General features: G+C 42.4%; 1 protein-coding gene across 2 annotated transcripts in view; it reads right to left on the reverse strand.

Moving 5' to 3' along the window:
- Positions 1-6429, reverse strand: part of ETV6 (ETS variant transcription factor 6) — a 286904-nt gene that overhangs the window by 243027 nt on the left and 37448 nt on the right. The gene's annotated exons all lie outside the window — the stretch shown is intronic.

A 6429-nucleotide genomic window follows, 5' to 3' on the forward strand; every position in this document is an offset into this window, starting at 1 on the left:
GCTTCAAAATGGCTTTTTTTTTTTAAGAGTTTTGTTTGTTTTTTTGTTTTGTTTTGCCATAGGGTGCATGGGAGACAGGAAAAAAAGCAAGAAACCACCCGCCAGGGGTGGTGATAGCCACGCCACAACCCCTTCTCCTTCACTCTCCTCGTGGGATTTTGGGCACACACGCATGCACACACGCCAGGCATGAGTTTCAAGCCACCGGATCTAGGACTTGATCATGGTCACCTACGTGGAGTCCAGCACATAACCATTACACCATCTGCTGATATCGCTTCATAGCGTCTGAAGTGCAAGAACTCAATAAATGCTTGGTATTTAACAGAAACACAATACTTATTAAGCTCTACTTTGGCCAGAACTGGGCTAAGTCCTTTGTAGTCACTTGATTTATTGATTTTTTTCATTCTCATTTTGACTAAATGAGTCAGTGAGTGCCCAGCAATGCCTCTACCCATTTTCTTATTTGGAAAAAAAAAAAAAAATTTGGAGCCAGCAGGTGACATGGTGGTTGGGAGTGCTGGATTCCCATGTGACCTATCACAGTTTGAGTCCTGAACCTGGCAGCTTGCTTTCTCACTTTCCCTTTCTCTCTCTCTGTCTTTCTCTTGTCAAATTAATAATAAAAAATAAATAATAAAAAATAAATAAATAAATAAATAAACAGTTTTTTTTTTTTAAAGATATTGTCAAACAAGAGCCTTACCGATCATAGCAGACTAAGCTGTTGATATAAACTCTCTGCAAAATACCGCAAAATATCCCAGACCAAAATATTCCACTCCAAAAATATCTCAGACCCCTTTTAACAATTCCAGGTGTCCAAAATGGTCTCCGAAGGGCATGAAAGCTCCTAAAGGACAGAGCAGTGAATCTCCGACAGATGTAAACAATAATTTCCTGGTTCTCCTTTGACAGCTCCAGGCCCTGAAAGGGTGGCTGAGTAAATACAGACAAACCAAATCTGCCACAAACTCTTTATCCCACCGACTGGGGGGGCGGGGGGGAATCCCATAGTCAGTCACCGGTGAATGCGAGGGCAGATCAAGTTTGGCAGATGAAGAAGCCCAATGAGGAAGAGTGATCACTTCATAAATTGCAAGACTACCCACAGCCTTCACGTAGCTAATAGTTGAGCCTAAAATACCAGCCCCTTTTACCAGACTGACAGTCATGGAATTTTCTAGATTAAATTGAAGATAAGCTGCCTCATAACATAATGGAATTTTACTTGGGGTTAAATTCGGTGGTGAATACTGACCTTGAAGATTTTCTTGGAAAAAGGAAGTATGTGAACCGACGAATACCTCCACTGTGGACTAAATGAAATGGCTACGAGTGTTTAGTCTGACTGCGGCTGGCTGTGTTTGAGGAAAGACTGACAATCTCCGTATGTATATGTAAAGACTGTTTCTTTCAGAAATTCTTTTTTTTAATGGCTAAGGAGTCAGAAGGTTGGAATCCTCCCCTTTCGTGGATCCTATGAACATAACAGCTCATTTTAACTTGATTATAGAGAAGATCATGGCAAGAATGGACTCTAATTTGCTATGCATTTCAATTGGATTTGGCAGAAACCACCTGGATGCATCCTGTCCCTCTTCTTCCCCCCCACGTATGTATTCATATGCATGTGAAAATGCACATGTGTGCGTGCACAGGCATATGTACGTATGTGTTTTTTGGTTGGTTTCTATACGTTCATTTTCCACTTCCTGGTTTTTTTACCCAAGAGAGGAAGAAGTATTAAAAAGTCGTACCAAAAAAGTCACTTTTACCCAGAAAGAATCAGGAAGTGCCCCAAATCTCAAGACAGAACCTGCCCTACAGAAACTAGAGCTTTGTTATTATAGACAGATAAGGGTCTGTGACCTTAGGGGCTTCTATACCTATATAAAGTGTCGTTAAGTAGCCTGAATTTTCAGTTTCACTTTTTTCCTAAAACATCCAGGAGCAGTTAAGCATAACTGATAAACAAATCAACCAAAAAAATCATACCAAAGTTCAAAAGTCAATGGAATTTAGATGGTGCTTTCTATTTACTTTGTCAAAAAAGTAAGACACTGAGAAGTTTACCCATTACAAATGCCTTAACCAAAGCCAACACGGGCAGTGAAAAAACCTTGCTTAGTCGGGAACACATTCCCCGGGTCCACCAAACCCTGGCCACTGTAAGTCCCTCCACCTAGGTGGTTGTTCCCTGGGTTCCTGAGGGCCAGGTCTTTCTCTGTCTGCTCTCAGTCCTCAAGTCACCTCCTCAGGGCTTCCCTGAGCACTCATCTCAAAAGGCCCACCCAAGGGGACTTCAGATTTTCAGCCAGAGGGCTCCTGTGGCAGCCAGATCCCATGTGGCTGACCACATGGTTTGAGTCCCGGACCTGGAATATTGAGAACACACCAGGTGCATGAGTGTGTATGCCCAAAATTCCAAAAGAAGAGAGGGATGGAGAAGGGATTCTGGTATGGCCATCTTCCTTGGGGGTGCTTTCTACTTTGTCTTCTCCCCCTCTATCTCTCTCTGGTGAGCACATCACCTTCTAGCACAAGCACCACAAAGTTTGTGGGGAAAATGGAACTAAAATAGGAGTTACTTTTAGTGCAAAAAAAAAAAAATTGAAATCTATGCAGTTTTTTTTTTATAATATGCATTTCGAAGACCCCACATTACTAATTGTGTTCCTTTCATAGTACTAATCATCTGCAGAAACTATCCTGCTTTTATTGCACTTATTTTTGTCTGTTTCCTCACACTAGAATACCGACTGGCTCATGGGTATGGAAACTTAGAAGCTTTACTTCTATAGACTGTATCCTCAATGCCCGAATTAGAGATTATATTTGAGCTGGAGATAATAATTAGATAATATGAAAGAATTACTGTTAGCCCTATTAGGTGTGATAATCACATTGTTAAAAATCCACTAAAGACATGTACTAAAATATTTATAGATGAAATTATGAGGGGTGCGCAATTCAAAATAATAGGGTAGGAGGAGGAGTGAGAAGTGCGGCAGAGTACAGAATGAGCAGGATTAGTCACGTATTGATCATTCTGGAAGCGGGGTAATGAGTAGAGTCCATTACTTTGAAAATGTGTAGACGTTCTATAATAAAATCTTCTTTTTAAAGTTTATTTCTTCCATAAATGAAAGAGATGGAGAGAGGACTAGAGTAAGAGTGGACGAGAGAGAGAGAGCGCGCACCCCCACAGGGTTTCAGTGCCACAATCGCCCCTCAGTCTTCAGCCAGCCTTAGATAACAGCCAAGTGCATTCCAGAAATACTCGGAGAGGTCTCCAGGCTTGAACCAGGAATCTTCCCACGTGGGATTACCTTGCAGAGCATCACGTTTTACCTCAGCACCGCCGAGGTCCCTGAAATAAAATCTTAAAACCTAAAAGGCAAAATGAAACAAAATATTTCCTACATGTAACTGAATATTTATTTGATCTTAGGTTAGAAAAAGACTCTCTAACAGGAAAATATCAGAAACTACAAACGTTTTATTAAAGCTAAGCAGAGGGGCCAGCAGATGGGATGGTGGTTAAGGGCACTGGACTCTCACATGGCCGACTGCAGTTCGAGTCCCAGACCTAGTGGCTTGCCTTCTCACGTTCCCTCTCTTGTTCTGTCTCTCTCTGGTCAAATTATAATAAAATAAGTAAATAATGTTAAATAAAATAATTCTTTAAAAAAAAAGCTAAGTAGAGCTAGATGTCATTTAGTCTATCAGATTAGCCACAATTCAAAGAATATCATAAATAAGAAGCCATCAATTGTTAGAGGTACCAATTTACCTGTCAGTAAGAAAAATGCCACTATATCACTTACGATTACTTTGTATTTAGTGGAAGAACTTTTAGATGTACACGTGATGTTTACATTCACCTTGTGCATACATTAAAAGAAAAGTAAATAAAATTAATTACTCATAGAGTTCCTAAGACTTCTTACAAGCAGGACTAACTCCCTTAAATCACTTTTGACTCAGCTGTCAAAGTCTGTGACAAATGATCATCCTTATCCTGTATTCATATGTAATATGCATCTGTTCAATTAATTATCAATTAACTTTACAACATAGTGTTTACAAAAGCCAGACTTCCATCCTTCTGCACATTTTCATGCAGTATTAAGGAAATGCCCCTGGGACCAGCAGTTAGCATAATGGCTATGTCGCTGGACTCCCATGTGGTCAACCATGGTTCGAGTCCCAGACGAGGTGGCTTGGATTCACACCGGGTACATGTGCGTGCATGCCCAAGATTCCGAGAGGAGAATGGAGGAGAGGGGATTGCGGCGTGGCCATCTCCCCGGGGGGGTGATTTCTCGCTTTCTGTCTCTCTGTCTCTCTCTGTCTTTCTGGCGAGCGCATGTGCCCTATAGCAAAAAAAACTCACCAAAAAAGAAAAAAATAATAATAAATAAAAAAAGAAACGCCCCTTAATCCCTAGGGGTGTTAAGTGCCGCAGTTAGGTGCTGTGCAAAGGAAGCAGGTCGACATGACTGACCAGGGTTCAAGTCCCACACCTGAAGGCTTATATGCTGAGTGTGTGCGTGAATGCCTAGGATGGCATGAAGAATAGGAGGAAAAGGGAACCAGCAGTTAGCGTAATGGCTATGTCGCTGGACTCCCACGTAGTCCACCGCAGTTCGTGTCCCGGACCCGGTGGCTTAAAACTCACGCCGGGCGCGTGTGCGTGCGTGCCCAAGATCCCGAGAGGAGAATGGAGGAGAAGGGAATGCGGCGTGACCATCCCCCCGGGGGGTGATTTCTCGCTTTCTGTCTCTATGTCTCTGTCTGTCTGGCGAGCGCACGCGCCCTACAGTGAAAATCTCTCCAAAAAAAATAAATAAATAAATAAATAATAATAAAAAAAAAAGATTCTGCCTTGATATGGTTGAGTAATCTGAACTGGACATACAGACGTTTTGTTTGAATTTTTACAAAACTATTTTAATTCCACATTTTACAGGTAACACATAGACTTTGCCACATTTTTCATAATAATGCTTTCCTTATGGATAAGACATTGAAACTATAGTGCAACTAAGATGATATAAAAACATAAAAATAATGCTAGTAAATGAATTTGCTCATTCTTTTGGTTTTCTTTCTTTCTTTTTGTTAGTTTTGTTATGGGCCATGTGTGTTTGTGGGAAAGAGACAGAGAAAAAGAGGGAAAGTGAGAAAGTACCTCCCCAGGGGGATGGCTGTGCCACAATCCCTCTCTTCCATTCTCCTTTTGGGATTTTGGACATGCATACATATGTACCCTGTGTGTTTTTCAAGCAACTGGGTCTGGGGCTCTAATTGTGTAGTCAACCATGTGGGATCCAGCGTCTTAACCATCATATCTTCCCCCCTCACCCTTTTTTTTTTTTTTGCTATAGGGAGCGTGCGCTCACCAGAAAGAGACAGAAAGCGAGAAATCACCCCCTATGGGGGATGGCCACGCCACAGTCCCCTCTCCATTCTCCTCTCGGGATCTTGGGCACGCATGCACACGCACCCGGCGTGAGTTTAAGCCACCGGGTCTGGGACTCAAACCGTGGTCGACTACATGGGAGTCCAGCGACATAGCCATTATGCTACCTGCTGGTCCCCTCCCCCCCTTTTTTAATGAGGACGAGACATAGACCTTTTTCTTTGACAGGGTGTCACCCTTGCGCTCCTCTGCCCCAGCCTCCCTGCCAGCCAGGAGCACAGGTGCTCTGCCATGCCCAGTGCGTTCAGGCTGCCCTGAGACCCCATCCCAAACCCCCCATGTGGCCCCACAGTAGTGCCCTTCTGATGGAGGCGCTGTGGCTGGGCCCGCTCATTCTTTTTTGATGGACCCTAACCATGGTCAGTTTTCAGCTATGATGTATGTATTTCTAGACAGTATTACTCTCTCTTTTATACGTAGGTCCAAAGTACCAGGAATGGAAAGAGAAGAGGGGCCATTAGCTTCTTAAGACGTTTTTAAAGTCTGGCTATTACATTCTGTGACTCTCATATTTCGAGGAGCTGAGAGCAAACTTTGAGCCTGAGTTTAAAGTTTGTTTTCATAGAAATGTCACCAGATTGTAAACTCCGAAACAGATTGCCCAAACAAAATTTCCTAAAGAGTTGTTACTTTCTTTCTTATGGGATTTTGTCTTATAGTATGTTCCTCATAAAGTTGCTTCCCATATTTTTTGCTTTGCTCTCTTTTAGAGTAAGCACTTAATATTAAAAAAAAAAAAAAAATTTCTGTTATGCCAGAGGGCATGTGGAAGAAAGAGAGAAAGAAGGAAGGAGGGTGGGAGACACCCCCATCCCTGCCCCACCCCCACCCCTGCCATGGGGCTTGATCATGTTGTAATCCATTTTCCTCCTATTCTTTTTTTTTTTTTTTTTTTTTTTTTTGGATTTTTTTTCTGTGGGGGGGCGGCCCCCCGCGGG

The sequence above is a fragment of the Tupaia chinensis genome, unplaced genomic scaffold, assembly GCF_000334495.1.
Source record: "Tupaia chinensis unplaced genomic scaffold, TupChi_1.0 Scaffold143728_1, whole genome shotgun sequence".
Taxonomy (NCBI): Eukaryota; Metazoa; Chordata; class Mammalia; order Scandentia; family Tupaiidae; genus Tupaia; species Tupaia belangeri.